This window comes from Notamacropus eugenii, chromosome X, assembly GCF_028372415.1.
Source record: "Notamacropus eugenii isolate mMacEug1 chromosome X, mMacEug1.pri_v2, whole genome shotgun sequence".
Classification (NCBI taxonomy): Eukaryota; Metazoa; Chordata; class Mammalia; order Diprotodontia; family Macropodidae; genus Notamacropus; species Notamacropus eugenii.
Window position 1 is genome coordinate 87,860,952 of NC_092879.1, and position 27,168 is coordinate 87,888,119.

Consider the following 27,168-nt stretch of genomic DNA (forward strand, 5'->3'; position numbering starts at 1 on the left):
AAAATTTTCAGTGACTCAGGTGGTTTTATTTTTGTTTTTTTTTTAAATATAAAAAAGGATACTAACTTTTTCCTCAAGTTTTCTTAACTAATGGTTGAGTTAAGCTATTTTTACATAAAAGTGAATTGTTTAGCACTTGAGTACATGGATTTATGATATATGTCATTTCAATGAAGTGAAAGGATATTTTATGGAGATAATTCAAAGCATTGTGTGTAGTGTTCAGAGACGAAGAGCCCTGTGCATTATTTACAATTAAAAAGATTATTTTGCTACTAAAACTAATAGCAAATTAGATAAAAATCAAAGAGAGAATCCTTGTGTTCATACTGAGTCTAAAAGATATATGTATTGTTTTCTTCAAGGCATTAGCACCATATAAATGATTGACTCTCACCTCACAGATGGTTTCCAATTCTTTATCCTACTTCCTCTGACACATCCTGCTAGGTCAAGGTACCTTTCCAGGTCTCATTCGATTCTCTAAAAATATAAATTGCAGAGTACGTGGAGCCTGCCCAGTTCCAGGGAATTAACTTATTCTAGAGGTCACCACATCAGTTACCTCATGGGTTGTATGTTCCTATATCCCCCTAGGCAGATGGCCAGAACTATATGGTCAAGTATACGCTTCTCAAATTTGGTTTGGGAAATAAATGAATTCAACTCTTCAGACCCCACCACTGAGACATTCAGCCTGGACAGGATTGTTGCCAGTTCCCTCACCTTTACAGCAAGGGCAGCTCGACTGAGTAGAGAAGGTAGTGGATTGGGAGTCAGAAAGATCTGAGTTTGAATTGGTCCTGAGACACTTACTAGCTGTGTGACCCTGGGAAAGTCACATAATATCTCCTAGCTTACAATAATAGCCTACTTCCCAAGGATGCTGAGAGAATTAAATGAGATAATACAGGGAAAACCCTCTGCAAAATTCGAAGCACTATAGAAATCTAAACTACTTACGGACATCACTCACGCCTAGCGTACTCTTACCCACTTCACCATTGTCTTTCTCCCTTCCTGCCAAAAAGAGGCATAAAATAACCTATCCGGTGGCCCTTCATCCCTAACATAAGCAATTCTCATTACCCCCAAATCTATCTCCTCCAGCCATGTTGACTTTAGCCACAGCATTCCTATCCATTGTCAGCCAATGAGTTTTCATTGAAGACACTTCAAATAACATCAGTCATTCAGGGGATCTTCGTTGGCCTCTAGGTGTGTGGATTCTTAACTATGAGCTTCAATTCTCTCCATCAACAGGCATGACATTAATAAACCAGAAATTGCTTTCATCTTCAGCTAGACTTTTTTCTACCTCTCAAATTATACTCCTCCTATCTGAAGCTGTGGGTATTTACAGAGAGTATTTCCTACACATGGACCTCAAACAAACCAATACAACGGATCCTTCCTCTTCAAAAGACAGTATAAAACTCAGCTCCTCTTGGAAGCCATCACTGGATAACATCACATCCTAAGTCTCATCAGTAGCAACCACCCAACATCATTTGGAACATAAACTAAACGATATGTTATTTTCACTCATATAAAAACATCTGTTATGCCCAATGCAAGATTATGAGCCTCATGTGAAGACATTTACATATAACCTTCATTCTGTATTCTCCATAAAATTTAGAATAGTAGTATATACTCAGAAATCAAAAAGTAGATGGTATAGGGATGGACGAAGGGTGCTACCACTTAATATCCTAAAACTGTATTGCGCTGAATGACCATTAAAGAAATAATGCCTCACCTAATACACACCACATACTGAGAGCAAAGTATGTACTTACATACAAATGTTGTTTAGGGCTGATCATTCCAGTGGGTTAGCACATGGTGCCAATAAGTCTAAAGGCACAGTTACAATTTCTGGCCATGAACAATAATGTCTACCCATCTCAGCAGTTTAAGAAATAAATTTTGTAAGAGAGTTTAATTAGGAGTTCCTGATCAATGTGATTAGTTCCTTAATCAAATTGATAAGATTATTGTAGGGTAGTAAACCTTTATTTGGAGGCCTCTGAAGGCTCCTCATGGAGAATTTGGGCATAGTGGAGATGTCACAGAATTCCTAATTGGGTTCCTGCCATCTCCCAGGCTAGGGAAGTATAGTTTTGGGATCTCATCTTCAGGACACCCATAAACCCGGAAGTTTTCACATGCCTATACCCCAAGACAGGCATTTCTAGTTCCTGGGGTGAGAGAACATGCATAGGCTAATACTAATAATAGTATTAATAATATATTATAATAATAGTTAGCTTTGTATATCACTTTAAAGTTTGCAAACTGCTTTACATGTATTTTATTTGATTCTCTTAATAACCCTATGAAATAGGAATTATTATCATCCCTACTTTATAGATGAAGAAATTTAGGTTAAGAAAGGTTAAGTGACTTGCCCAGGACCCTAAAGGTGAATGGTAAGTGGGATTTGAATTTAGGTCTTCCTAAGTCTAGAGGCCTCAAGAGAAAAAATAAGGCTGGACATATAGACTGGAAGTCATCTGCCCAGTGCCCTCCAACTTCCTCTTTCCTCACCAGGACCAAGACTGCTTTTCTGTGGTCTGGTCTGTCTTTTGAATAGGGAAAAATTAAAATAAAGATGAAAAGTGAGGGCCAAACTGATCTGTCAGCTCATGTTTATAGACCACAGACAAAGGCAAATCTTCTTATAAGGGTCATCCTTCCTTAACTAATTCAATCAGTAAAACAGCAAGTAATCAATCAACAAGCATTCATTAAATACCTACAATGTGCCAGATACTGTGCTAAGCACTGAAAATACAAGTACAAAGAATAAAACAATCTCTATTTGTAAGGCGCTTATACTATCAGAGAAACATGGGAAGACTTTTATGACCTGATGCAGAATGAAGTAAGCAGAATCAGAAAAAAAGCACACAATAAGTACCACAATATAAGCAGAATATTAAAATAACATGGAATTGCTGGGTAGTTATGATGACCAAAGTTGGCCCTCAAAGAAGAGATCAGAAAATGTATTTCCCTTCATTCATGGAAACATGAGGGACAAGGGGTATAAAATGTTATATAAGCTGTCAAGCAAAGTTGTTATGTCAGTCAGTTTCACTGATTCTTTTTTAATCTTTGGTATAAGAAATGACTAACTGGAAGAAGGAGAGAGAGATATTCAGAACTGAATGTGATGGAAAAACAAAAGACATCAATAATTTTTTTAAAAAAAATCCATCCTCTTAAGTCATCTCTGTTAAAGGCAGCCCCTGTAACTGAACGTACAATCAATCAGCCCTGTGTCCTGTCAGCAAGGCACCAACAGGCATATCCATGTACATTATGAGGAGGGTGGGGAGGTACCTATGAGATGCTTTCAAACAAGGCTAGTGTTAGAGATACAAAGAAAAACAAATGACAATCTCTGCCTATGAGGAGCTATAATATAAAAGACAACATGAAAAACAACCATGTAGAAACAAGATATATAGAGGATTAACTAGAAAAAATGAATAGGATGCAAGTACTAGAACTAAGAGGAATCAGAGAGGCAACCTGGAGAAGATAAGTATTTTTTCTGGCAAGCCAGGGAAGGCAGGAGTTGGCCATGAGGAGGGAGTATGGTCCAGGGACAGGGAGTTTGAAAGGGTCTGGAGTCTAGAGATGGAATGTCTTGTGAAAGGAACAGTTAGGACACTTACTAACTGTGTGACCTTGGGCAAGCCACTTCATCTCTGCCTCAGTGTTCCTCAACTGTAAAATGGGCATATTAATAGCACACTGCTACCTTGCAGAATTGTTGAGATGATCAAATAAAATATTTTAAATCACTTAGCACAGTGCATGGCACAAAGTAGACATGATTTTGCCTTCTTTTTCCTCCTAATTGGACTAATTTGAGTGGAGGATGAACTGTAGAAGGGAGAGATTTGAGGAAGGGAGACCAACCAGTAGACTATTGCAATAGTCCAGGCATGAGGTGATGAGGGACTGTACCGCAGTGCTGACAGTGTCAGAGGAGATGAAAAGGCATATATGAGAGATGTTGCAAAAGTAAAAAAGACAGGACTTGGCAACTGAGTGGATACGAGAGGGAGAGAGAGAGAGAGAGAGAGAGAGAGAGAGAGAGAGAGAGAGAGAGAGAGAGAGAGAGAGAGAGAGAGAGAGAGATGGCACCGAGGTTGCAAGCCTGGGTGTCAGTGATGAAGAAGGTAGTGGTACCCTTTACAATAACAGGGATTCATTAAGGTGGAGGGAGGAGGTAATGAATTCAGTTTGGGATATGTTGCATTTAAGATGCTTTTGAGACATCCAGTTTAATATGTCTGTCTAAAAGGCAGTTGGAAGTGCAGGTTGGGAAGTCAGGAAAGAGGTTAAGGCTGGATAAGTAGATCTGAGAAGGGAAATAGCTAGAGATGATACCATGAAAGCTGGGAAGATTATCAAGTGCAATCCTATTGAGGGAGAAAAGAGTCCTGGACAGAGCTCTGGAGGATACTCACCTTTAGAATCTATGACCTGGATGATGATCCAACAAAGGGGATTGGAGATTGGACAGGCAGAAAGAAAACCAGGATAGAGTAAAGTCACAAAAACCTGGAGAATAGTTGGTTATCATGGAGAAGTTGACCAATTGTGTGAAAGGTGAAAAATTATGAGGATTAAAAAAAAGTCATTAGATTTGGCAATTTATGACTGGTAATTTTGAAAAGAGTAGTTTTGGTTTGGATAATGAGGTCAGAAGCCACACAGCAAAGATTTAAGAAGAGAGTGAGAGGCAAGGAAGTGGAGGCACCTATTTTAGATGAACTTCTCAAAGAGTTTAGTCACCAAGGGGAGAAGAGATATGAGATCATAGTTAGTGGAGATGGGTGAATCAAGAGACGGTTTGGGCGGGATAGGGAGAGACATGGATATGTTTATAAACAGAAGGAAAACAGCCAGCAGAGAGGGAGAAGTTGAAGATAAGTGAGAAAAGGGATAGGGGAGGAACAAATCTGCTAAAGATAGGATGGAAGGGGATCACTTGTGCAGGTAGAGCTGTTTCCCATGGCAAGAAGGGTCACCTCTTCTTGTGAGATGGGATGGAGGTGCAGACAGTAGCAAGAGGCATCTAAGATAATGAGGAGGGGAAAAGAGGGAGTTAGCAGAAATGGCTTCTATTTTTCAGTAAAATAAGAGACAAGGTTCTCAGTTAAAAGATGAGTATCTTGCATAAGGAATATCAAAGAGGCCAGTATAACTTGAACATTAAGTATTGGGGGTGAGTAATAGGAAGGTTATTGAACAGAGTTAACCTTCATTTCATTCATCAAGTAATATTGTATTATTTTAATACATGCAGAAGAGACTCCTCATTAGAGAAAAGACCTTAAAATGTGTTTTCTTTAATCAAGTATTTGAGGTTGTCGCCTTTTTGGGGGGTGTGGGGGTGGAACAGTAACTGATGAAAAATAACACAGTTGGAGCCTGTGCTCTCTGAATCTTTCAGTAAACCATGTGACTGTAAAGATGTGATGTGATAAAGAAAACTATTTACAAAAGCCTGACCATTCCCTTCTCATATTTTAATTAAGGATAACCTCAGTGTGCTTGTAGATAATTCTCATAAAAGCATGATAAAGATGAACAAAGTGGGGATGTGTCAGTAATCACTGATGTTCTATCTATCGCCCTTTTGGGGATTAATACAATCTGTGGTTCTTTCTATTATTTTTTTATTTTTGCCTGTGTGAGACATTTTAAGAAGCAACCCATGAATGTTTTGAAGACTGAACAGAAGTATCCTCAACGTGCACTTATCTTGGTCTGACCACTCTTCTTCATTTGAATTGCTAACTGGCATTTCTATTCTGTCATCTAACACACTTGGGACTACTGTATCAGGGTCCACCTATGGTGATCCCACTGTTTCTACAGATGAAAAGAGAATGTTATAAGATGTTGACATAGTTTTGCCTTCTCATCTCTACCTGTTATCTTGACAATTTCCTCTTTAAATGCTTTTGGGCTGCTGTAGCCCATTTGGATCTCAGGCCATGTTTTTGATAGACTTTGCTTTCCCTTCAATTGCTTTTCTGTTTTTATATATGCTAAAAGTGCTAATTGTCTTCATTGAGGTGACACAGCTGATGAATTGTTACAGTTGGTGTTAAAATAACACTTCAGATACTTTTGACCCCTGCGAAAGGAACTTAATTCCTCACAGCTTCTGTTTCCTCATCTGCAAAATGGGATAATAACAGTACTTACTATACAGGATTGTTGTGAGGATCAAATAAGTCAATGTATATAGATAGAGATATACAGGTAATAGATAGCACTTTGTAAGCCTGAAAGAGCTTTATAGATGTGAGCTATTATTATAGGCCTCAAAGTGGCACAACAGATGGTACTGGACTTAATGTGTGGAAGATCAAAATTCAAATCCAGGGTCAGACACTTATTATTTATGTGATCTTGGGAGAGTCACTTAACTGCTTTAATATTCCTCTCCTGTAAAATAAAGATAATAATAGCACCTATATAACAGGGTTATTGTGAAGCTAAAAAGAGATAAACTTAAAGAACTATATAAATGAGGTGATGACAACGATAACATCTTCCTTGGCTGGATCATACAAAATGAGAATGTGCTGTAAACAAAGCATCGTTGGCCTTAGCTGCTGCTATGGTTCTCCACTTGGGGAGGATATCGAGTGTTTTCTGGCTAAGGTTGTTTCTTGGCCTTTTGGTGTCTTCATTTTGACAACTACTTTCTATCAGCTAAACTTTATAGGAAATAATACTGATAGGTTATATGATATAAGCCAATAGAAGCTGGGTTGGAACCACAAAGACCTGGGTTCGAGTCCTGCTTATGACAAATACTACAGAAGCTACACGATGATGGATTATTGCCAGGCCTAGAGGCCTGAGGGCTACCCGAGTCTTACCTTACCTCTATCGGAGGTCTTCAGCTGGCCAAACCGGATGCTCGTATGAGAGAAAGGACGTTCCAGAGTCGAACAAGGGTTGAGCTTTATTTCAGGGTCTGGTTACAAGTGCAGGGGAATTCTTCCTTAGGAGGGAGAGAGAAAGATCTCCCAAGGAGGCAAAGATCTTACAATAAGAGATTGGAAGTAGAAGTATAAGTGGGGAGAGAGGGGGAGGGGAGAGAGGAGAGAGGAAAAGCGGAGCCTTGTGTCCTCACACGTGGCCCCTCTGCCCAAGAGAGCTTTCAGGCTTTCCTGATCCTACTTAAGCTCTCCAGCCGCATAGTTTGCATCTGAATACCGTGCTGTTAGGTGTGCCCAGATCCGGGACAATCTCGAGGGCGGGGAGAGCTCTCTCCCATCACGTTTCTCACGGGAAGAGGCGGAAATACACGAGATAGCTCGGTTCACCTCGATTCCCAGTCGTTTCCTGGGGGGGCCTAGTGAGAACTCTAAGATTTAGAAGTTCCCACCTTTACCCACCCGAGACTGTCCACATGGAATTGAGCTTCCATCCCCAGCAGATCATGGAGTCACTTAACCTCTCAGTATATCAGCAGACTCTCCAGAACTTTTACGTTACACATAAGCTACTCACCTCTTTCGATGGAAAGGATTTCCATACCAGGCATTCCTTATGGTGATGAAATCACAGGTCCAAAATGGCAACAGAGTCAATGGATAATCAAGATAAAAGTATCTGACCTTTCTGTTTCTGACTCTCTTTTGGAAGAAAGTATTCATGACATATAGCCATGAGGCTCCTGCATAGTCTATCAGACCTGGCTTCTTTCCTTTCTCAAATACGAGCCTGATTTTCCAACATTTCCTTTGGTCAACTTCTCCTGTCCTTGTTTTCATAATGATCCCACTAAATACACACACTGACCAACGGATTCACTACCTAATGAGCAGCCTACTGGTGCTGAGCTTCTCTGTTCTGAGCTACATCAGTCTTTGGAGACCCAGTCTGATGGCAGGACTGTATTTGGAGCCTTTATATTCTACTGGCCTAGCCTTCAAGAAACTATGGCCAGCTCCACATTACAACGAGGTCTTGAAATAGGACTTGATTCAATTTTATTTTATTTTTTAAGAAACAGGCACAGGTGTAGGTAAGGGACATTTGATTTCACCAGTATAAATACTAAAATCAATTTTCCCTAATCAAGTCCCCATGGTGAATGTGTTCAGCAAAATGAGGATATAGCAGTGTGACATAATTGAAAGAGCATTAGCCTGGAAGTTAAGGAACCAGAGTTCTGGTTCTGGCCCAGTCACTAATTAGCACTGTGAGTTCAATTAGCTTCAGCTGCCTCCTCTGTAAAATGTTAGGTCAGATAGGGACACTCATTCTGAGAATAAGGAAAGGGTAGAATTTTTAAGTGCCCAGAGCCATTCAAACCTGGACAACCTCTACGTCAAGACTCTCAGTGAGGCAGGTAAATGAATATGAGGGCGGACATGTACATAGGCAAAGTAGATGGTCACCCCTCCAAAAACCTCTCTACTGTAATTACACTGTAGATGCCTGATACTCTACCAATAGAGATTCAATATTTTGAGTTCGAATACAAATATCCCCAGGAAGGGAAACACATTAAACTCATATTTGTGATTAACAGCATAGACTATAAATAATTTATCAGAACCTTTCCCAGATAGCATCTAGTAGGAAATAAGCATAAGTCGGGGAGGAGTCATAGAAGATACTAGAGCATGGACTCTGGCTTAGGAAGAAACATCTGGCGAGAATGAAAGCATTAGATTTCTGGAGGAGTTTAAAGACTTAGAATTTAAAGGAAAACTGAGAGAATGGTAAAGACAATTTGGGACCTGAGGTAATCCTGTACCTCAACTTCCAACGCATCAGATATCTTTCTTAAGATTGATGATTAGGAGGCAGCATTATGGAGTGGAAAGTGTATTGGATTTGGAGTCAGAGAGACTCAGGAAAGAGACTCATCACTCTGTTTTTACTACAGTTCTAAGGTGTAGTAATACCAAAGTACTCACCTATGATGCCTCAGAGAGAAAGACTTGTGACACACAGTAGGACAGGGCTAAGAGCATACCACCCTGCACCATTTTAGTCAAGAACACACTTCCTACACATACCTCAAGGTAAAACTTCCTTTACCCCAAAATATCAGCTGTCAGATGAGAGTTGCCAACACTGACTAGGGCATTTTCCTGGATGGACCAGAGAATCCATGAGTGAGCAAGGAATATTTTTTCTCTTTGGACCCAGGAGAACACACTAAAATTGAAGAGGAAAACCTAGCTCCTTATATGGGTATTATCTAGACCTGGACACAAGAGTCTCCTCTAACCTAAATGTGTACCCCCCACCCATCCTTGATTTAGTGCTCTGTCTAAATCAGGGTCAAAGTACATTAATGGAATCAGTATGTGGAATTGTTTTTTCCAATACAAACCACAATGCTGCAGTTCTATGGACAAATTGATGGCTTCTCCTTCCTCACATGCTGCCACCTTTCACGAGTCAGTAACTAAATGAATTAAGAAAACATTGGGAAACAGCTCACCATGAGGTGGAAAAACTAACTTTAAACTTAGTGCATTTGCATTTGTGGGGCCTGGGAAGAGTTATTGCTGTAAACAATGTTTTTCAAATGGTCTCATTCAGATCTCTATTAACAATCCAATAAATCTTGTTATAGTAGCAAAGGACAAAAAGTGCAAGTGTGAAAATGAGCCAGTAAATCAAATTGTTTTCCAGACAACTGAAATTTGGGGCCTAATCCAAGATAGATGCTCCTAAATGAAAAAATGCAAAATCTTAAAAATAGTCGTGATGAATATTACAAAAGATTTCTATTTTAGGTCAAATAATCACTTCAGTTATACTTGCTTTTATTAAAGCTATATTTCTTAATAGCAATATTGCTGATCTCAACATTTTAGAGATTTCATAAAGGAATAATATGGAAGATTAGGCCTATCTCCTCTGAATGTACTTACTGAACCATGTAAATTTTGAATAGTTCCTAATATTAGTGGGTTCTCTGGATGTATAAATTAGGGTATTAGTGTAATGGTAAATGAAAGGCACACCATAACAGAAAAAACCAGAATGTTTTCAAAGAAATACGTGCGTGTGTTTGTGTGTGTGTTTGTGTGTGTATACAAAATAATAAATATTGAGAAGATTGTGGCTCTGCAAGTTGCTGAAACAATTGTCAAGGGCTAGAAGAATGGCCCCTTATGGTTTCCATTAGCCATATTCTCCTTAGCAACACAGAACAAAGCTGACTTTAGCTTCTCAAGTATATTGCCAGGAAAAAAAAAAGTATATTGGCAGAAAATTCTCAAGCGATCCCCTCAGAAAGCAGGAAATGTCTCTTCTCATTTTTCTTTATGTACGTCTTAGATCACAACATCTTGGAGAGGCAGATTCTGTTCGTTTTAGCCAGATTTTTGCTTCTAAAATGCTGCTTAAGCTTAGTTCCAGCTAACACGCCACTTTAATCTATGTGGCACAGACTCATGGTTCTGAGAGGAATAAATAAGCCATAACACAGGAGAAATTTGCTTGAGAAATACACACAAACTCAAAAAGCCCCCAAAAAAGGAAGGCAGTCAAGGGGATAGGGATAGAGATTATATAATCATGGCACCATAGACTTAGAAAGAACTTAGGAGATTCTAAAAATGAGTACTGGTGGTATTACCAGCTTGCATTTATATAGTGATTAAAAAATTGATGAGGCATTCTACTTATATTGTTTCAGTTGAGCATCGCTATAGGCCTCCAAGAGAGATCCAAGCAAAATTATTCTCATTTAGGAGGATGAGGGGAACTGAGGCTAAGAAAGCTAGGACATGTAGTGACCAAGGTAGAACTGGAATCCAAGTCATCCTGACTACAAATCCAATGTTCTCAGCACTAGAAAGGTAATGATAATCTAATTGATTTGCCATGGCACCCCTTTCTTCAATCTCAGTTACTTCTACAGATAATGTTATTTTTGCCTAATTATGTTCCAAGAATGTGGGATGAAGGTGTGGAAAAGTAGGAGGAGAGCTCAACTCCTTTTTTTGCACCTATTGTTATCTAAATGACCTGAACTGTGGCTTAGGGACGCAGGCTTTTCCTTAAACATTGGCAGAGTTTTCTTGATTTAGAAATAGACAGTTAGCTACTCTTTGCGTTTGCTTTTCAAACAAGCCATCTTTGGATCTAAGGGTTTGTATCTGAAGCTGAAGCTTAGACCACACAAAATCTGCTGCTTCTTGAAGGAAGTCCATCATTATGTGGACATAACTCGAGTCAGTTGCAGTCAGTCTGGACTATTTTTTTTTTAAATTTTCAAATGGTGGTACTGCAGAGCCAGAAATGTATTGGGAGGCAGACTCCATAGGCTTAGATCCTTGCTCTGGTACTCGTAACCTATGTGACCACAGGCAAGTCATTTTATCTCTCTGCATGTTAGATGCCACATTTGTAAAAGAGAGGGGTGTGCTACAGTCTCCCAGGTTTCTTCCACTTCTACAGCCTGAAATCCCATGAACTAATTTGCTCCCAACACTAGTACTTAAAGATACAAGTAGTAGAGTATGGCTAGAGATAGAAGCGAAAAAAAGGACTGCAAACATGTCTGATATCACAACACAAAATTTAGGGCCTTCTATTAGTATCAGACAAACGTATGGAAGAGAAAAAAGCCAAAGAGAATTGACTTATCTATGTCATGTGGATGCCCATCTAATCTTGGAGGATGATAGACATAACATTTTTCCTCTAGGAAGATTATAAGACCTAGGTATTATGATTCTTTTGTATGACACAAAGGAAACAACTGGAAAACAGTCAACAAAGCAAAGGTTGCCTGTTACTTTTTGAACTGTGATGATATGATCCTGGCTCCTTCTTAAGACAAAAGACAAAATGTAAATATGATTGAAAATGTAAGACAGAAAGGCAATGCTGGCAGAAGAAACATTGAAAGGAATGGGCATGGAAGTAAAAACACTGGAGTCTAGTTTTGGCTGTTACTAAATGAAGAGGCAACAGAGAGCAATGAAAGGAGGGCTGACTCTGGAATTAAGACCTAGTTGTAAGATCTCACTCCCAGCTAAGGCCAGAGTCAGAAAGGACCTACATACAACAAGATATTCTTAGTAGCACTTTTTCGAGGTATCAAAGAATTGGAAACAAAATAGATGCTCACTGATGGGAGGAGAGCTAAACAAATTGTGGTGTATGAACATAATGTAATATTATTGTGCGGTAAAAAATCATGAATATGAAGAATGTAGCCAAGTGTGGGAAGGCTTATACAAACTGATGTAGATCAGGAAAGAAGAATGATATGCACCATGACTACAGAAATATAAATAGAGAAGACAAAAATAAGTGCAACTGAATGTTGTATAATTCTAAATACCAAGCTTGTCGCTGAAAAGGAAATGAGAAAAGAAGCCTCCTTCCCTAATCAGAGAGGTGAGGATCTACAAACCATTGCCCACACTGATACTTAGCTGACATGTTGTTTAGTGTTGATCAATTACATTTTTTTCTCTATCTCTGTAAATTTTTTGAAAGGGATGGTTCTGGATATAGGACAGAAGAAGCAACTATTTGGAAATGAAGACTACAGAAAAAAAAATAAAATGAGTAAAAATAAAGAAAAAAATTAAGCCAAAGGTATATTGGTATAGAGGGGAAAACACTGGTTTGTTAGTCTTAGCTCTCTTGCTAGTTGAAAAAGCAGCAGAGCTTAAGAGAGGGCAGACTTCAGAACCAGAAAGACCTAGATCCAATTTCCCCCACTGATCCATACTATCTATATGACCATGGACAAAACATTTAAATTCTCACTGACTCTAGAGAATTCATTATGATCAAATTACACACTAGCTGCCAATCTGCATCCGCCATACTGCACTGCTGAAATCATAGGTCCAGATTCAAAATAAACAGAAATGCACTGTGTCCCCTTGGACACATTTATTAATCCATCTGAATTAATAAAATAATGAATTTGGAAGCATCTGGAAATATATTGAACACCAAAGGTCAGATAGAATGAATACTTTTGGTTAAGAATAGAGAAAAGATGATGGAGGTTTGAGGGTGGAAAGTTGCATCCGTCATATAAAAACGTTGTATGTCTAGAGGATGGCAACAAGGGCCACTCTACCTGGCATAGCTTATTAGAACAACTAAGGGATGGTCTTATTCTCCATCAATGCGCAATTCCCTGTGAGCTGAAACAGTCCCTCTTTCAAATGTTGAAGTTTTCATTTTTGTGCATTCAGTTATCTTAAATCAATATTCCAAAGTAATCTACTTCATTAATTGATAAACTCTACACTTTTTGATAGACTTGTAATGAAAAAGAACCCTAATGTTTTCATCTAAACCAAAATTTTCAAGAAGCTCAACCAAAATCCGATGCTAATTTTCTTTGGACCAGCAGTACTTTTGCAAGTTGGCCAATCCTCCAGAAAAGAATGAAGGGTATGATGAAGAATATTACAAGGGCAGTAATGATCCGTGGCGTTAACTAGCTGAATGTCTTGTTGGCCTGAATATAATGCTCATTAAGCACCATTGGCAATTTATGTCTGACCCTAATATTTTTAATGATTTCATAAAAGAATAAAACAGTAGGCTGGCCAACTATACCTTGAGCAAATTTACTAGAACCTTTTCATGTTGTAGTAGTAAACTTGGCTGGCGTCATTAAAATATGAAAAGGAGGCTGTGTTTTCCACAGAAAACAATTTACAAGATTCAAAATCCATGGTCTAGAATGATTACAGAAATAATCTCTCTCCTCATCTAGACTTTGGGCAAGATCACTCAGGTACATAATTTAAATCAGAGAAGATTCAAGAGCAGGCTAGAATAGAACGTGGTCTGTTCTGGTTTGTTATTGTTCAGTCATGTCTGACTCGTCCTGATCCATTTTGGTGTTTTCTTGGCAAAGATACTGGAGTGGTTTGTCATTTCCTTCTCCAGCTCATTTTATGGATGAGAAGACTAAGGCAAACAGCTTTTTTTCTCTTTTTTTCTAATTAAAAGGGCCACCCCTTGACTCACTTCTTAAAGAGGCCTATTCACTGAATGGGTATTGCCTCACTCAAAGTGAGAATCTGAAAAAGTCTTAGCCTAAAAGGGCTAGGATCTCACATTATATCCTGGGCCATCTCCAGTCATCCTGATGAATATCTGGTCACTGAATCCAGATGACTGTGGAGGAGAAAGTGAGGCTGGTGACCTTGAACAGCCCTCCCTCACTCAAATCAAAGTCAACAGCAAGTCATGTCACCATTTCCCTGATGCCATGGTTTTCTTCTAAAATGAAGGACAAACACAATTTATTAATTGACTGACTTCCAGTGCAAAGCATAATAATGAAGAAAGCCTTACCCACAAGATCCTACAAAGCACAACCCAGGTGCTACCTGCTATATGAGGAATTCCTTAATTCCCCTGGTTATCATCTCCTTCTAGAAATTAGTATTACTTCGTAGTTGCTGTTTGCTTCCTTGTGGGTACCTACTTGCATCCCATTCCCCCCAAAACAATATACAGCCCTAAAGGGCACAGACTGTTTAGTTGCAGTGTTTGTCTCGTCATTGTTTGTCCCAGTGCATCACATCTAGAGGGCAATGAATAGAGAAAAAAGGCATTGTCACAGCACCCATTCAAACCCAGGCTGCCAGCAGTTTTTTCTAGTAACCAGGTGAGAGGATGGAAGAAGCACTGAGCTACAAGAGTAAAGGTCTATGACAGTCCAGAGCCCTGAGTTCTAGTTCTAGTTCTAGTTCTACCAGTGCCTCTCTGGGTGGGGATTGAGCTACATAACTCCTCCCGGCCTACTGCCATGGCTTCACAGAATTCTAGTGGTGGAAGGAGTCTCAAAGTCTTTCCCATCCAGCTTCTATCTATACTCCACAGCTGGGTTGGGAAGACAAGTTCCAAGGCAGCCTCAGACCCTTGTCAGTTGTGAGACCCTGGGCAAGCCACTTACTCTCCCTCAGCCTTGATTTCCTCACCTATAAAAGGGGGTTAATAAGAACACAGGGTTGTTTTGAAGATCAAATGAAACTGTATTTGTAAAATGCTTTGTAAACTTTAAAGCACTTTATAATTGTTAATACTTATTAATACTAGAATTCCCTTTTTATTAAATTCAGTACAATACCCATTTTAAGTGCCTGTTAGGAGTAAGGTAGGCCCTGGGAAATATAGACAAAAATGAAAAATAGCCCTTGTCCTCAAGGACTTCACATGCTTGCTGGGAAAAATAAGATACAGTAGAAACAAATGAAAACTTTTAAAAAGGTCATTCAAAGTGGGAGGAGCACTAGATACCAGGGGCATCCGAAAGGTCTTCCTGGAGGAGATAGCAGCTTTAAGGTAAGCTACAGACTCCAAGAAATGACGAAAGGGCAAATCCTAGGCATGGGCAACACCCTATGTGAAGATATGGGGATGGATGGCGACATGCAGAATTGTCAGGGCGGGAATCTGACCACTCTGACATACATGGAGAGTGGGTGTGAAGGGAAGAAAGGGTGAAAAGGTCTGGAGTGGTAGATTAAAACCAGACTCTGAAGACCTTTAAATGCCAAGCTGAGAAGTCTGTACTGTATTTTAGAGTCCTCAGGAAGTCACTGAAATCTTTAGAGCAGGAGAGTAAAATGGTAAGAACTACATTCAGGAAGATTATTTTTGCAACAGTGTGGAAAAGGAGAAACTGGAAACCAAAAGATCCATTGGGCAGATATTACAATAGTTAAAGTGGGAAGTGACAAAGGACTAACCTAGGGAAGTGGCTGTGTGAGGAAAGACATGCAGGCAGATACAAAGTTTTCAGGTTCGACGTGGCCCCACTTAGCTATTGAGCAGAGATTCTGAGCAGCAGAGCCAGGTGGCTGGCAAGATGATGGTGGAGATGATCCAACAAGCATGCCTGAAGTAACCATGAATTCTGAAGGCAGTCCACTCCATTTTGGGAGACCTCTAATTCTCAGGAAGTTTTCCTGATACAGAGGCTAAATCTACCTAGCATTCTGCAGCTTGCATCCATCTTTCTCAGTTCAGCCCTTTGGAGCCAAGAGAAACAAGTATACGCTGTCTCCCAGGAGAAAGTCTTTCACGCACTTGAAGATCGCTATCATGGCCTCCATAGGTCTTTTCTTCTCCAAACTAAATATCCTCATTCTAATCAGCTAGTCATCAGAACATCATAGAGTTAAAAAGGCCTTCAGATACCTAGACCAAGGTAGACCTGCAATAATAATCCCCTGTACAACAGCCCCAGCGAGGTTCTTCCGGCCCTGAACAAAGGAGCTCCGTTGAGAAAAAGCTCTTACCTCCTGACGCTGCCCATTTCATCTGGCGACAGCTCAGACTTTTCTTTATATTAAGCCTCAATCTATTTCTCTTAAATTTCTACCCAATTTCTCCAAGTTTTACCTTCTGGGGCCAAGCAAAACCAGTTAAATTCTCCTGTACAATGCATAATATATATGGACCAATAATGGAAGTAAAGAAAAATTGGAAGTGAATTAGCAGGTCTGGGTATGGTGGTATGTGCCCACTGTGCCTGCTACTGTGGAGGTTGAGGCTGGGAGATCCCTATAGCTGGGGAGTTCCCTGTGATGGTAGGGTTAAAGCTGACCAGGTACCTTGACCGAATCTAGTACCAATGTGGATACCACTCTTTCCCCCATGCCACAGGAAGCAGGAGAGATACTGGGTTTACTAAGAAGGGATGAAGTATCCTACAAATGAGGCATGGCAGGTCAAAACTTCTCTGTTGATCCGCAGTAGGACTTGGCCAGTGAGTGGCCTGTGCATTTCTAATCTAACCAATCTCAAAGGAAATGAAAAGGTTAATTAGAAGGAAATCAGGACTTTAAAAGGAATCCCTTCCAGCTAAAAGACTGAAACTAGAGACTGCTAGTAAAGTAGAAAGGATACTATACTGGGAGACTATAGACCTGGACTCTAGTTTACATTGATAGCTCCAGGACCTTCAGAAAGCTACCTCCTTACCTAAAGATAGCATTGTGTGGAGTCTCAGTATTCCTACCTGGAAGATATGGGAACTGGATTCAAATATCTCTAAGGGACCTTCCAGATCTGCCATTTGGACTCTGGAATTCTGCTTCAGTAATCTATGAAGGTGATGAGAAGGCAGTTCTTTTAAAGAGAAGAGAAACTGGGTATATAAGCTAACTTGTTTTTAAAACTATACTTTACTCAACACAATTTTTATTGGTTTGGGGGAATCCTTCAAACTGTATCTGAACTGGGAAACGGGATTGGGGATGGAAATATCAGTATGGATGTTGGGGAAACGTGTTTTTACATCATTTTCAAGTAATACTCTCCCATTCCCAAACACTCAGCTATCTCTTATAAAAAAACACAAATATAAAAAAGGGAATGGGGAAGCAGTTCAACAAAATTAACCAACACATAGACCAAGTATGATATATGTGTAGTGTTTCAGACTCATAGTCCTCCACATCTGAAAAGAAAAGGAGGAGGTACATCCTCATCTTCTCCTCAGGCCACGGCTAGGAATTATAACTACACAGGGACCTCTCTCAATTTTCACCTCTTTTGAATATTCACGTTTAATAAATTATCATGCACTACATTTGACTTAGGTGACTAAGAAAGTAAAGGTGAAAGTAAGAAAGAAAGAAAATGATCATTTATTAAGCAGCCATTACTTGCCAGGCACTATGCTAGGTGCTTGACAAATATGGTCTCATTTGATCTTCACAATAACCCTTGGAGGCAGGTGTTATCCTAATTCCCATTTTAGAGATGGGAAAACTGAGGTAAACGGCAGTTATGTGACTTGCCCAGGGTCACAGACCTAGTAAGTGGAAGTCACATTCGAATTTGGGTCTTTCTGACTCCCACTGAATCACCTAACTGTTACTTTAAAAAGGGGGGTAGGGGAGGGCCAGATCTGAGAGACATTGTAGAAGAGAAGGATAACAGTGAGTGGTTGTAGACATTCAAAAAACAGAGAAATCAAAAATAAGGTTATAAACTCCTAAGGTTATAAATCAGGGGCTGGCAATTCTCTTAATGGTGTCAAGGAACAAGAGGGAAAGGGGAACCAGTCTGGGACCAAACATGATGAACATTTGGAAAAATTAAAATACTATTGAAAAAATCCATAATTGCAAAGCACTCAAGCCAATTTTTTGAAACAGGGCTCATCAAAAACTTGATCTCTTCCAAAAAACACTTCCAAAAAACACTTGTGAATTGAGGATCAGCCATAAGCTCAAACAATTAAGTATCATTTAGACTATATTAGATCTAACTAGGGCCAGAGGTTTTAGAGCTGTAGTACTTTTCCGAAATCATCTGATTCAACCACTTCACATTAGAAGTAGAAGCTGGGATCTGTAGAGGAAAGGGGACTTGTTTCAGGTCACACTGCCCCTAAGTAACAGACATTGGCTTTGAATGGAACATACTTCTTTTGAGTTCTAACCCATGGCTTTTCACAATTCTAATACAAAGCATTAATACTATCTGGTCTCAATGTATAGACTTTCCTGTCAAGAGTTCACAGCAAGGACACAGACAAAGGAGGGCCTTCCTTTGACAGAGTAGAACTAAATTAAAATCCGGTTAGATTAAGTCTTTGTGCTTTTGCTTAATAGGGGAATAGCTGGTGTCTCTTCTTGTGCCCCCTGAAACTTGTCAAACGTTTAGGGTATTTTCATGAAGGGAACTCAAGGCATGAAAATAATCATGTTTCACATTTAAAAATACATTGCCTGCAATAGCTCCATTTGCTCATCGAGATTATTAATTAGATGAAATATTGCTAGTTATTTTGTTCCAGTAATAACTGCAGTGGGAACATAGCACAAGTTAAAATTTTCAATTAACCCTCTTCCCAAAGGAAGACGTCTCAAAATGTGGTGTATTCATGCAAATAATTTAATTTTCCTATTTTTCTAGCTTGTATTTCATTATCTAAATTCGATGGCAAAAAAACTAGAACTGTGTTGGATTAGAAGACCAACTAGTTGGTATTTCCACTCACAAATTTAAAAAAAAAAAACACTAAAATATATTTATAGTGACTAGAAATGACGAATTTCCATTGTTTTTATATCTATCATCTCCTAAGACACACACTATAAAGTTAATGTCAAATGGTACAACTTCGGATAGTTACTCAGTTCAGGACTGTCCTTTGAAACTTCAGCATAACTATTTCAAATGGAATGCAAAGCACTACCTTCTCTGCTTATTTAGGACTACTTCCTAGACAACACGTTTCTTTTTATGTAAAAAAAATGATTATTTATTTTAATGTTCTTTTCTTTTTAAATTTTGGGCTCCAAATTCTCCCCTTTCCTTCTATACTCTATCCTATCCCCTGAGAAGGCGAGTAATACGATATCAATTATGTATGTGAAAATATGATAAAAGTTAAGAAATTATACTTCAATTTGTACTTAGAGTTCATCAGTTCTCTCTCTACAGGTGGACAGTATTTTTTTTAAATCATGGGTTCTTTGGAGTTGTCTTGGATCCTTGTATTGATCAGAGGAGCCAAGTCTTTCACAACTGATCATCACTCCAACATTCCTCTTACTCTGCGCAATGATTTTCGAGTTCTTTTCATTTCGCTTTGCGCCAGTTTGTATAGGTCTTGCCATCTTTTTTTTCCCCAGAAACTGTTCTGTTGTAATTTTGTGTAGCATAATCCTACCCTGTCGCAATCATGCCACGACTTGGTCAGCCATTCCCCAATTGATGGGCATTCCCTCAATTTCCAATTCTTTGCCACCACAGAAAGAACTGCTATAAATATTTTTGCACATATAGGTTCTTTTCCTTTTCCTTTCATCTCTTTGAGATACAGAACTAGTAGTGGTATTCCCGGGCCAAAGAATCACAGTCCTATAGACCCTTGGGTCTAGTTCCAAATTATCTGCCAGGATGGTTGGAGTAGTTCACTACTCTATCTGCAAGTCATCAGTGTACCAATTTTTCCTTCACCCCCTTCAGTATTTGTCATTTCTGATTGGCATGAGGTGGTACCTCAGAGTTGTTTTAGTTTATCTTTCTCTGATGAATAGTGATTTAAAGCATTTTTTCATATGACTGTAGAGAGCTTTGATTTCTTCTTCTGAAAATTGCCTGTCTATCTCCTCTGACCATTTACTAATTGGGGGATGCCTCTTGTTTTGTTTTGTTTTGTTTTGTTTATAAATTTGACTCAGTTCTATACTCAGCATATATTTGAGAAATGAGGCCTTTATCAGAAATTTGCTGTAATTTTTTCTATTCATTTGTTGTCTATGTTACCTCTCAGAAAAAATATAGTTTCCCTGATTATCTTTTTTAATTGGGTCTATTTTTGCTTTTGGTTTCTCAGAGATTATGATTTCTACCCCTGCCCTTTGTACTTCAGCTGAAGCATAATAGATTCTGCTCCAGCCCTTTATTTTAACACTGTGCATGTCTTTCTGTTTCAGGTGTGTCTCTTGTATAAAACATATTGTTGGATTCTACTAATTCATTTTGCTATCTGCTTCTATTTTATGGGTTAGCTCATCCCATTCACATTCACAGTTATGATTATTAGCTGTATATGTCCCTCCATTCTATTTTCTTCTGTTTATCCGTCTGCCTTTTTATTCTGTCTCTCCTCAAAATCCTGTTTTGCTTCTGACCCCTACCTCATTTAACTCAATCCCCTTTTATCATCTCCCTCTTACCCCACCCCATATCTCTAATCCCCTTCCTCTCCATTCCTTCCACCACCTCGTCTCACTTTTGGCAGCTCTAATTGTTAGAAAGGTTTTGTTTTTTCTGTCTTTTTTCTAACGTTAAGTCTGCATTTTCCTCTTTACAACTTCTCCTCACTATCCTCATTCAGCCTGGTGGAGCCAAACAGAGCTAGCCCTCTTCCATGTGACAGCCCTTCAAATAGTTGAAGACAGCTACCATGTCCCCTGGAGCCTAAACATCTCCAGTTCCTTGAACTGATACTTGTGTGTGTGTGTGAATCTGACTTTCCAGATGTGTAATCTAACATACTAGGCAGCCAGGCATGATCTGGTCCATAATTGAATACAACGGGAGCATCAGTCTTGAAAAATAAAAACAACTGGACAATTATTCAATGCAGAGTTCAGGAAAGCAGCCAAAATATCATCAGCAAGACACTCCAAGAGCACTTGCTCCATGTATGGCTTTAGCAATAAGCACAGGTTAGAACATATTCTCAATTCACTCTGCATTTTTCAATAGAGCTTATATCCTGAATTGTGTCATTTTCTCTCTCCAATCTCCTAGACAAACAGAACAGATTAAATTTCCCTCTAACAATGAAAAACAACAAATCACAAGTAAATTCAAGTGGGGCTTTCTCCAAAGGTCAACGTGAATCTGGCAATTTTTCTCTCCCCTCTATGAGATGTCATATTCCTTGCATCTCAGAACAAGTCTTTAGACATTGGCTAACCTACTCTTCACTGACAATAATCTATTTAAGGTCTCCAATCTCTTCCATTTTTGTTTCTTGTCAATTCTGCATGTCTGTCATTTCCATTTCTTAAAGGAGGCACTCTGACCTACTGCAGTTACCTGGCTTCACTATTTATTATCCTTCAAAATGACATTTTCTAGTATTTTTAATAATACTGGAAGCTCTGAAACCCTTTCACTAACTTTCAGGTTCATAACCTTTTTTCTTTGATGCCCAAAATGTTCATGTGGGGAATATGTCAGTGCTGGGATGGGAAGGCATCTACCATCTCCACTAGGCTGGGGATGGATGCTCACATTAGAAGATGATCATCTATGAGTTTCTTTGTGCTGCATATTATATTGTGAATTTTCTAAATAAGAGATCAAGAGAGAATATTAACACTATGTCTACAGAGAACAGGTGAAATAAAGCTAGCTGAGCAATTAGATTATAAATTAGAGCTGTAGAAGCAGTCAAAGGGTAGAGCTGAAGATACCTAAGAAACCCATTCATTTTCCATAGGTAAGTTCCTCAAGTCACCATTTTACTATACTTCAGTTACTCCACTTAAGATAAATCTACTATGTGGAAATATCAACTTGTAGAATTAAAGCATCTGGGAATCTTTACTGATAAAGGTTCTTGCCAACATGCTAGGAGGAAAGATTATTTGTACTTGTGTTGGCATAAAGCACTTCCAATGGAAATCAAATAAAGAAATCACCAGAACATATGTCTTTTTAAATTGAATTAACAGTCTTTGAACAGGGCAGAATCACCTAAGTAAATGAGAAACTCAGATATATCAGTTGGAATTAGCTAAGCAAAATAAAACCTGCTTAGAACTGATGGCTTATAAGCCTGGTATTTTTAAAGAGCCTTATTTTTACCTTTGAGATGATCTTACCCTGGCAAGATAGAAGTAGGTTGATTTTGTTTCCTTTTAGATTTTATCCATATTTTTAAATGCAAAGGTAACCTTAACATTTACCCCTTATATGGGCCTAGGATCATAACAAGGTAGTTTCAATTATGTGTTAACTGTGAGTATAGTATTTATATTTTCTTATTTCTTTAGAGCATCTTCTTCTACAGAATTACTCAGATGCTTCACTGTGTTATGTAAGTGATATTGGCACTTCTAATTTTATGCCAGCATGCAGCATTTTATCAAATTGAGAAGGTTTTAAGTATGTCCTACAGTGACAAACTGAATGTCTCTTCTCTGAGGACCAGCCTAAATTCATAGACGCTCATTAACAGGCTAATCCACAAAGGGAGGAATTTTTTAGCAAAACTAGTTCTGGATGACTGCCTACTAAGTCTGATCGGTCACAGAACTTTGTAGCACCAAAGGCAAGGCAACAAACTTTTCGTAAGCACTGACATGCAAGGCAGCTAGGTGGCTCGGTGGATAGAGTGCTGGGCCTGGAGTCAAGAAGATCTGCATTCATATTTGGCCTCAAATACTAACTAGCTAGGTGAACCTAAGCAAGTCACTTAACTCCTCTTTGCCTCAGTTTCCTCAACCGTAAAACAGGGATAATAATAGTAACCATCTTCCAGAGTTGTTATGAGGAATAAATGAGACACTATTTATAAACTGTGTAACATAGTGCCTGGCACATGGTAGAGGCTACATAAATGCCAGTTGCTGTTATTGATGATGATGATGTGGAGGAGGAGGAGGATGGTGATGATGCAAGGTTCTCAGGTGACAAGCTAGGGGTTGAGAATGTAGGAGGTTTGAAAAAGAAATGAGGTTTGGCATGAGTAATGTGAAAATGTTTTTAATAGGAATGTGTGTGTAGAGCCCATATCACACCACCTTGGGGAGGGAGGGGGAGAAAATTTAAAACATATGGAAAAGATTGTTGAAAACCAAAAATTGGAAAAAAAAATGAAGTTTGGAACAGAATCCATGGGGTTTGGGATAGAGAATCAATTTGAGGGAAGAGTAAAAAGAATGCCTTGCTGAAGCAAGGGCCTGTTTGAGATTAGATAACTCAAATTTGTAGGGGACTCAGTCAGCTCAGTTGAGTGGCTTCCTCCAGATCTCTTTAGCAGCATGTTCAAGTCAGGGTGGAGGAGGATAGTGGGAGAATTCAGCAATGGTTTTGAAAGCCGTAAGTGGCGATTAGATTCAGTTGGCAACAGGATAAGGTGGCATGAGATTGGAGTGTAGGTAAGTATGAAGGTGAACTGGTTAACAAAAAAGAAATTGGAAAGGGAAGAAAGTAAAATCACTGCATAGATAATGGTCTCACAGAATATTGAAGGGTAGGGGGATTGGAGGTCTTAATAAGGACAACTAGTTGGTATAGCTGGGGTAACGTAGGAATAGATGAGATGTAATGACAGGTTATAATTAGAAGAATGTTATAGATTTGAGTGATGGAAGTAGAGACTAGTGGGTGATTCTATGGCATATGGTATGATCACTCCTGCATGTAATTGAGGCATGTAAGTGTAGAGGTAATGGGACTTGAGAAGAATGAGCAACTGGAAGGCTATGATGTTTGAAGAAATATCAACATATATGTCTTTGAATAGGGAAAGAAATTGGGAGAGAAATCAATGAGTCAGGGACTGAATGCCTTGATAATGGAGACAGAATGACTTGGAGGCCAGAGAGCCACTTTGATCTCAAATAGGCACTAAACTGTGACAATATGAATGTCAAAGGAGAAGACACTGCTAAGTGATGACAGCAGAGGGAGTCTCTAAGTGACAGTTGTGGAGCATGGACCACTCTTTCCCTCTATGACTGGTGAGATTGAGAATATGGGAGCAGGTACAGCCAGTGCTAAAGGGGATGGCTAGTGAGGGAGGTCAAGTCTTTGGCCATTGCAGAAGATGGAAGGAGCATGAGAGGATGAGGCAGAAAAGGAAGGTAAGTTTATTAGTTCTAAAATAGGGATCAGAGAGGGCAAAACGCAAGAGACTGGATAACAGGCTCTGAGAGTTGGGAGGAACCACATACATATATGATGGTTTGAGTTAGAAGGGATTTCATTAGAGATAGGGGGCTTAAGAGAGACAGATCATTTTCTTAGAAGAAAAGTCTGGGAAGAGAAAAAGGTCAGATTTTCTTTTCCTCCCCCTATCTGTTTGCTTATTCTCTTTCTGGGGCCTTATCATTTCCACTTTCCTGATTTTTTATAATTCACAATCCTATTGCTTCACTAGTCAATCTCCTTCTCTAAGTCATTTACACTTCGTGCTTCACTTATTTCACATCTTTCCTATCCACTGCTTGAAGTAATTCGCCTGGAGTTCCTTATTTACCCCTTGCTTTCTCATTTTTAGATAACTCTTCAATAACACTTTTCTCCATAGCGATTTTATGAGACAATATTTAAATGCATACTATCTGTTTAGGCTTTAGCAGCATTTCATTATTGACTATTTGACTGATTTGCTCAAGTTTTATTGTTCCATGAGGAATTTTAATTATAGGTCTGGTATCTACTTTACATACTTGCTGAAGGGAAAAATATTAACTAACCAACTGCCATATTTGTGCACTGACTATGGCTTTGTTTTTAAAATGATTATATGAATATAACCTTACCCTCCCAGAGCATTTTGTTGTCCTAGGGCTGCCACACGTATTACTTCATTTTACCTTATCAAAGTCTTCTTCCAATACCTTATTGTGCTATGGAGTTGACTCTGGGTTCCTCAAAGCTATGCCAACTGAACTCAAGCTCAAGCTCGCTCTACTAATCTGTAAAGGCTTCACAGGATCACCAGATCTTAGAGGCAGAAGGGGAATTAGAAGTCATCTACACCAACTGTTTCATTTTACAGAGAAGTAAAATGTAGTCCAGAGAAGTCAAAGGATTCCCCGATGGTTTCTTTTGTCCAAGAATCAGGTTAGCTAAATTAGGAGATCTTTGTCACCTCTCCTAATGCCTTCCCTGCACAGAGTAGGAGATTAAAGAATGCTCATCGAATTGCCTGATTGGTGGCAGGATGATGAATTTTTTTAGCCGCAGTAACTATAAAAGAACCAGTTATTTTTTCACAGCAGATTGTATTGTGCATTCAATTTATTCAATAAGCATTTTTAAGAAATTAGAGTAAAGAAAACAATGTTCTAAGTTTCAAGATTACAAAAACAAAAAAATAGTCTCTGACCTTAAGAAACTTACATTCTGCTACAGTGGTGGAGGGAATATCCACACAAATGAAGCCACAGCTCCTGGATATACTGAAATATCTATCCCAAAACCCAGTGGAGGAAGAAAGACAATTATGTAGTTTTACAGAATACTGACTGAGTGTATTAATAATTTAAACATATCCTGTGAAAGGATCATTAGGAATCCAAGGATTAAAGGGTGAGTTTTTAGTTTTTTAGGGTTTTTTTTGTCCAAGTTCCATTAAAACAAAAATAGCAACGTTTATGAATGAATGAACATTTCAACAAGTTGGACCAGAGGAGCTGTGTCAAGTCTGTGATGATGGTGATGAGCAAAAACTCTTCAGATATCATCATTGTATAGTCAGAAAGAGCTGCCAGATGTGAGCAACACACACACGCACACACACACACACACACACACACACACACACACACACACACACACACACACACAATCCACTTAGCAGACACTCCTAGCAGAATTAGCTTTGCTGAGACCATTTCATTTGTCTGCTCTGAAAAACCCCAACTAGCCTCTTTCCTTTCGACTTCGTTACAAAGTCACATGGTAGATCTTTACTGAAGCCAAATGGAACAGATTTCCTAATATTAAGGGAAGCTGGACTAATTCATTCTTCTGTCCATACATTTATTTTAATATACCAGTGACATGACAGGATGACAGCTGGGAATATTTGTTAATAGCTTTCCATCTTGACTTGTTAAATGTTTCCATTAGAATGCAGATCAATCATATGATCTGAATAATTCCAATAAAAATAGCAAAGGAATATGGGATTTTTAAATATGTAATTTATCTAATTATTTTTTGGTGTTAGAGCTACCGTTTGTAATTCAATCAATTTACTCTTTTACCCTATGAGAGTAGGAGTAGTAGCAACTAAATTTCAGTAGATTATAACTATTTCAATTAATTTACAAGTTTAGAGTTAATTCATTTGCAATTCTGAATTAAAGGTTTAATTAATTTGGGGGTTTTAATTTCCTTTCCAAATGTTTCAATTTATGATAATACTATGCTGTTATTTTTCTTGTAGGTACACAGAGGATGAACAAAATGGAGAAAAAATGAGATTTATTAATGGATATATTCAAATTAACTTCACAACTTCATCCTGATTTCATTGTTTTAAAGATTAAACAAATAAAATTGTTTAAATAGGTAGTGGACAAACCATTGGACTTATAGTTAGGAAGACTTGGTTTTAAGAGCTCCCTTACCAACAGTGTGACCCTGGGCAAATCACTTAACTTCTGTGGCATCAGTTTTCTCTCTCATAAAATGAGGAAGGTAGATTCAATGACCTTTAAGGTCCTTTTCACCTCTACATCTATTATCTTATGAATCAAGTGAGAAGCTCATGTATGTAGTTGTAGGTGATGAAACATTATGACTTCATATAAAATGCTACCATTTTTAACATAAAAGGCAGGAACTTCAGAAACAAAACATGTGTACCACTTAATAATTAGAAAATTAATGTTTATGAAACTGCAAATGAAGGGTAGAGAAACACTGCAATTT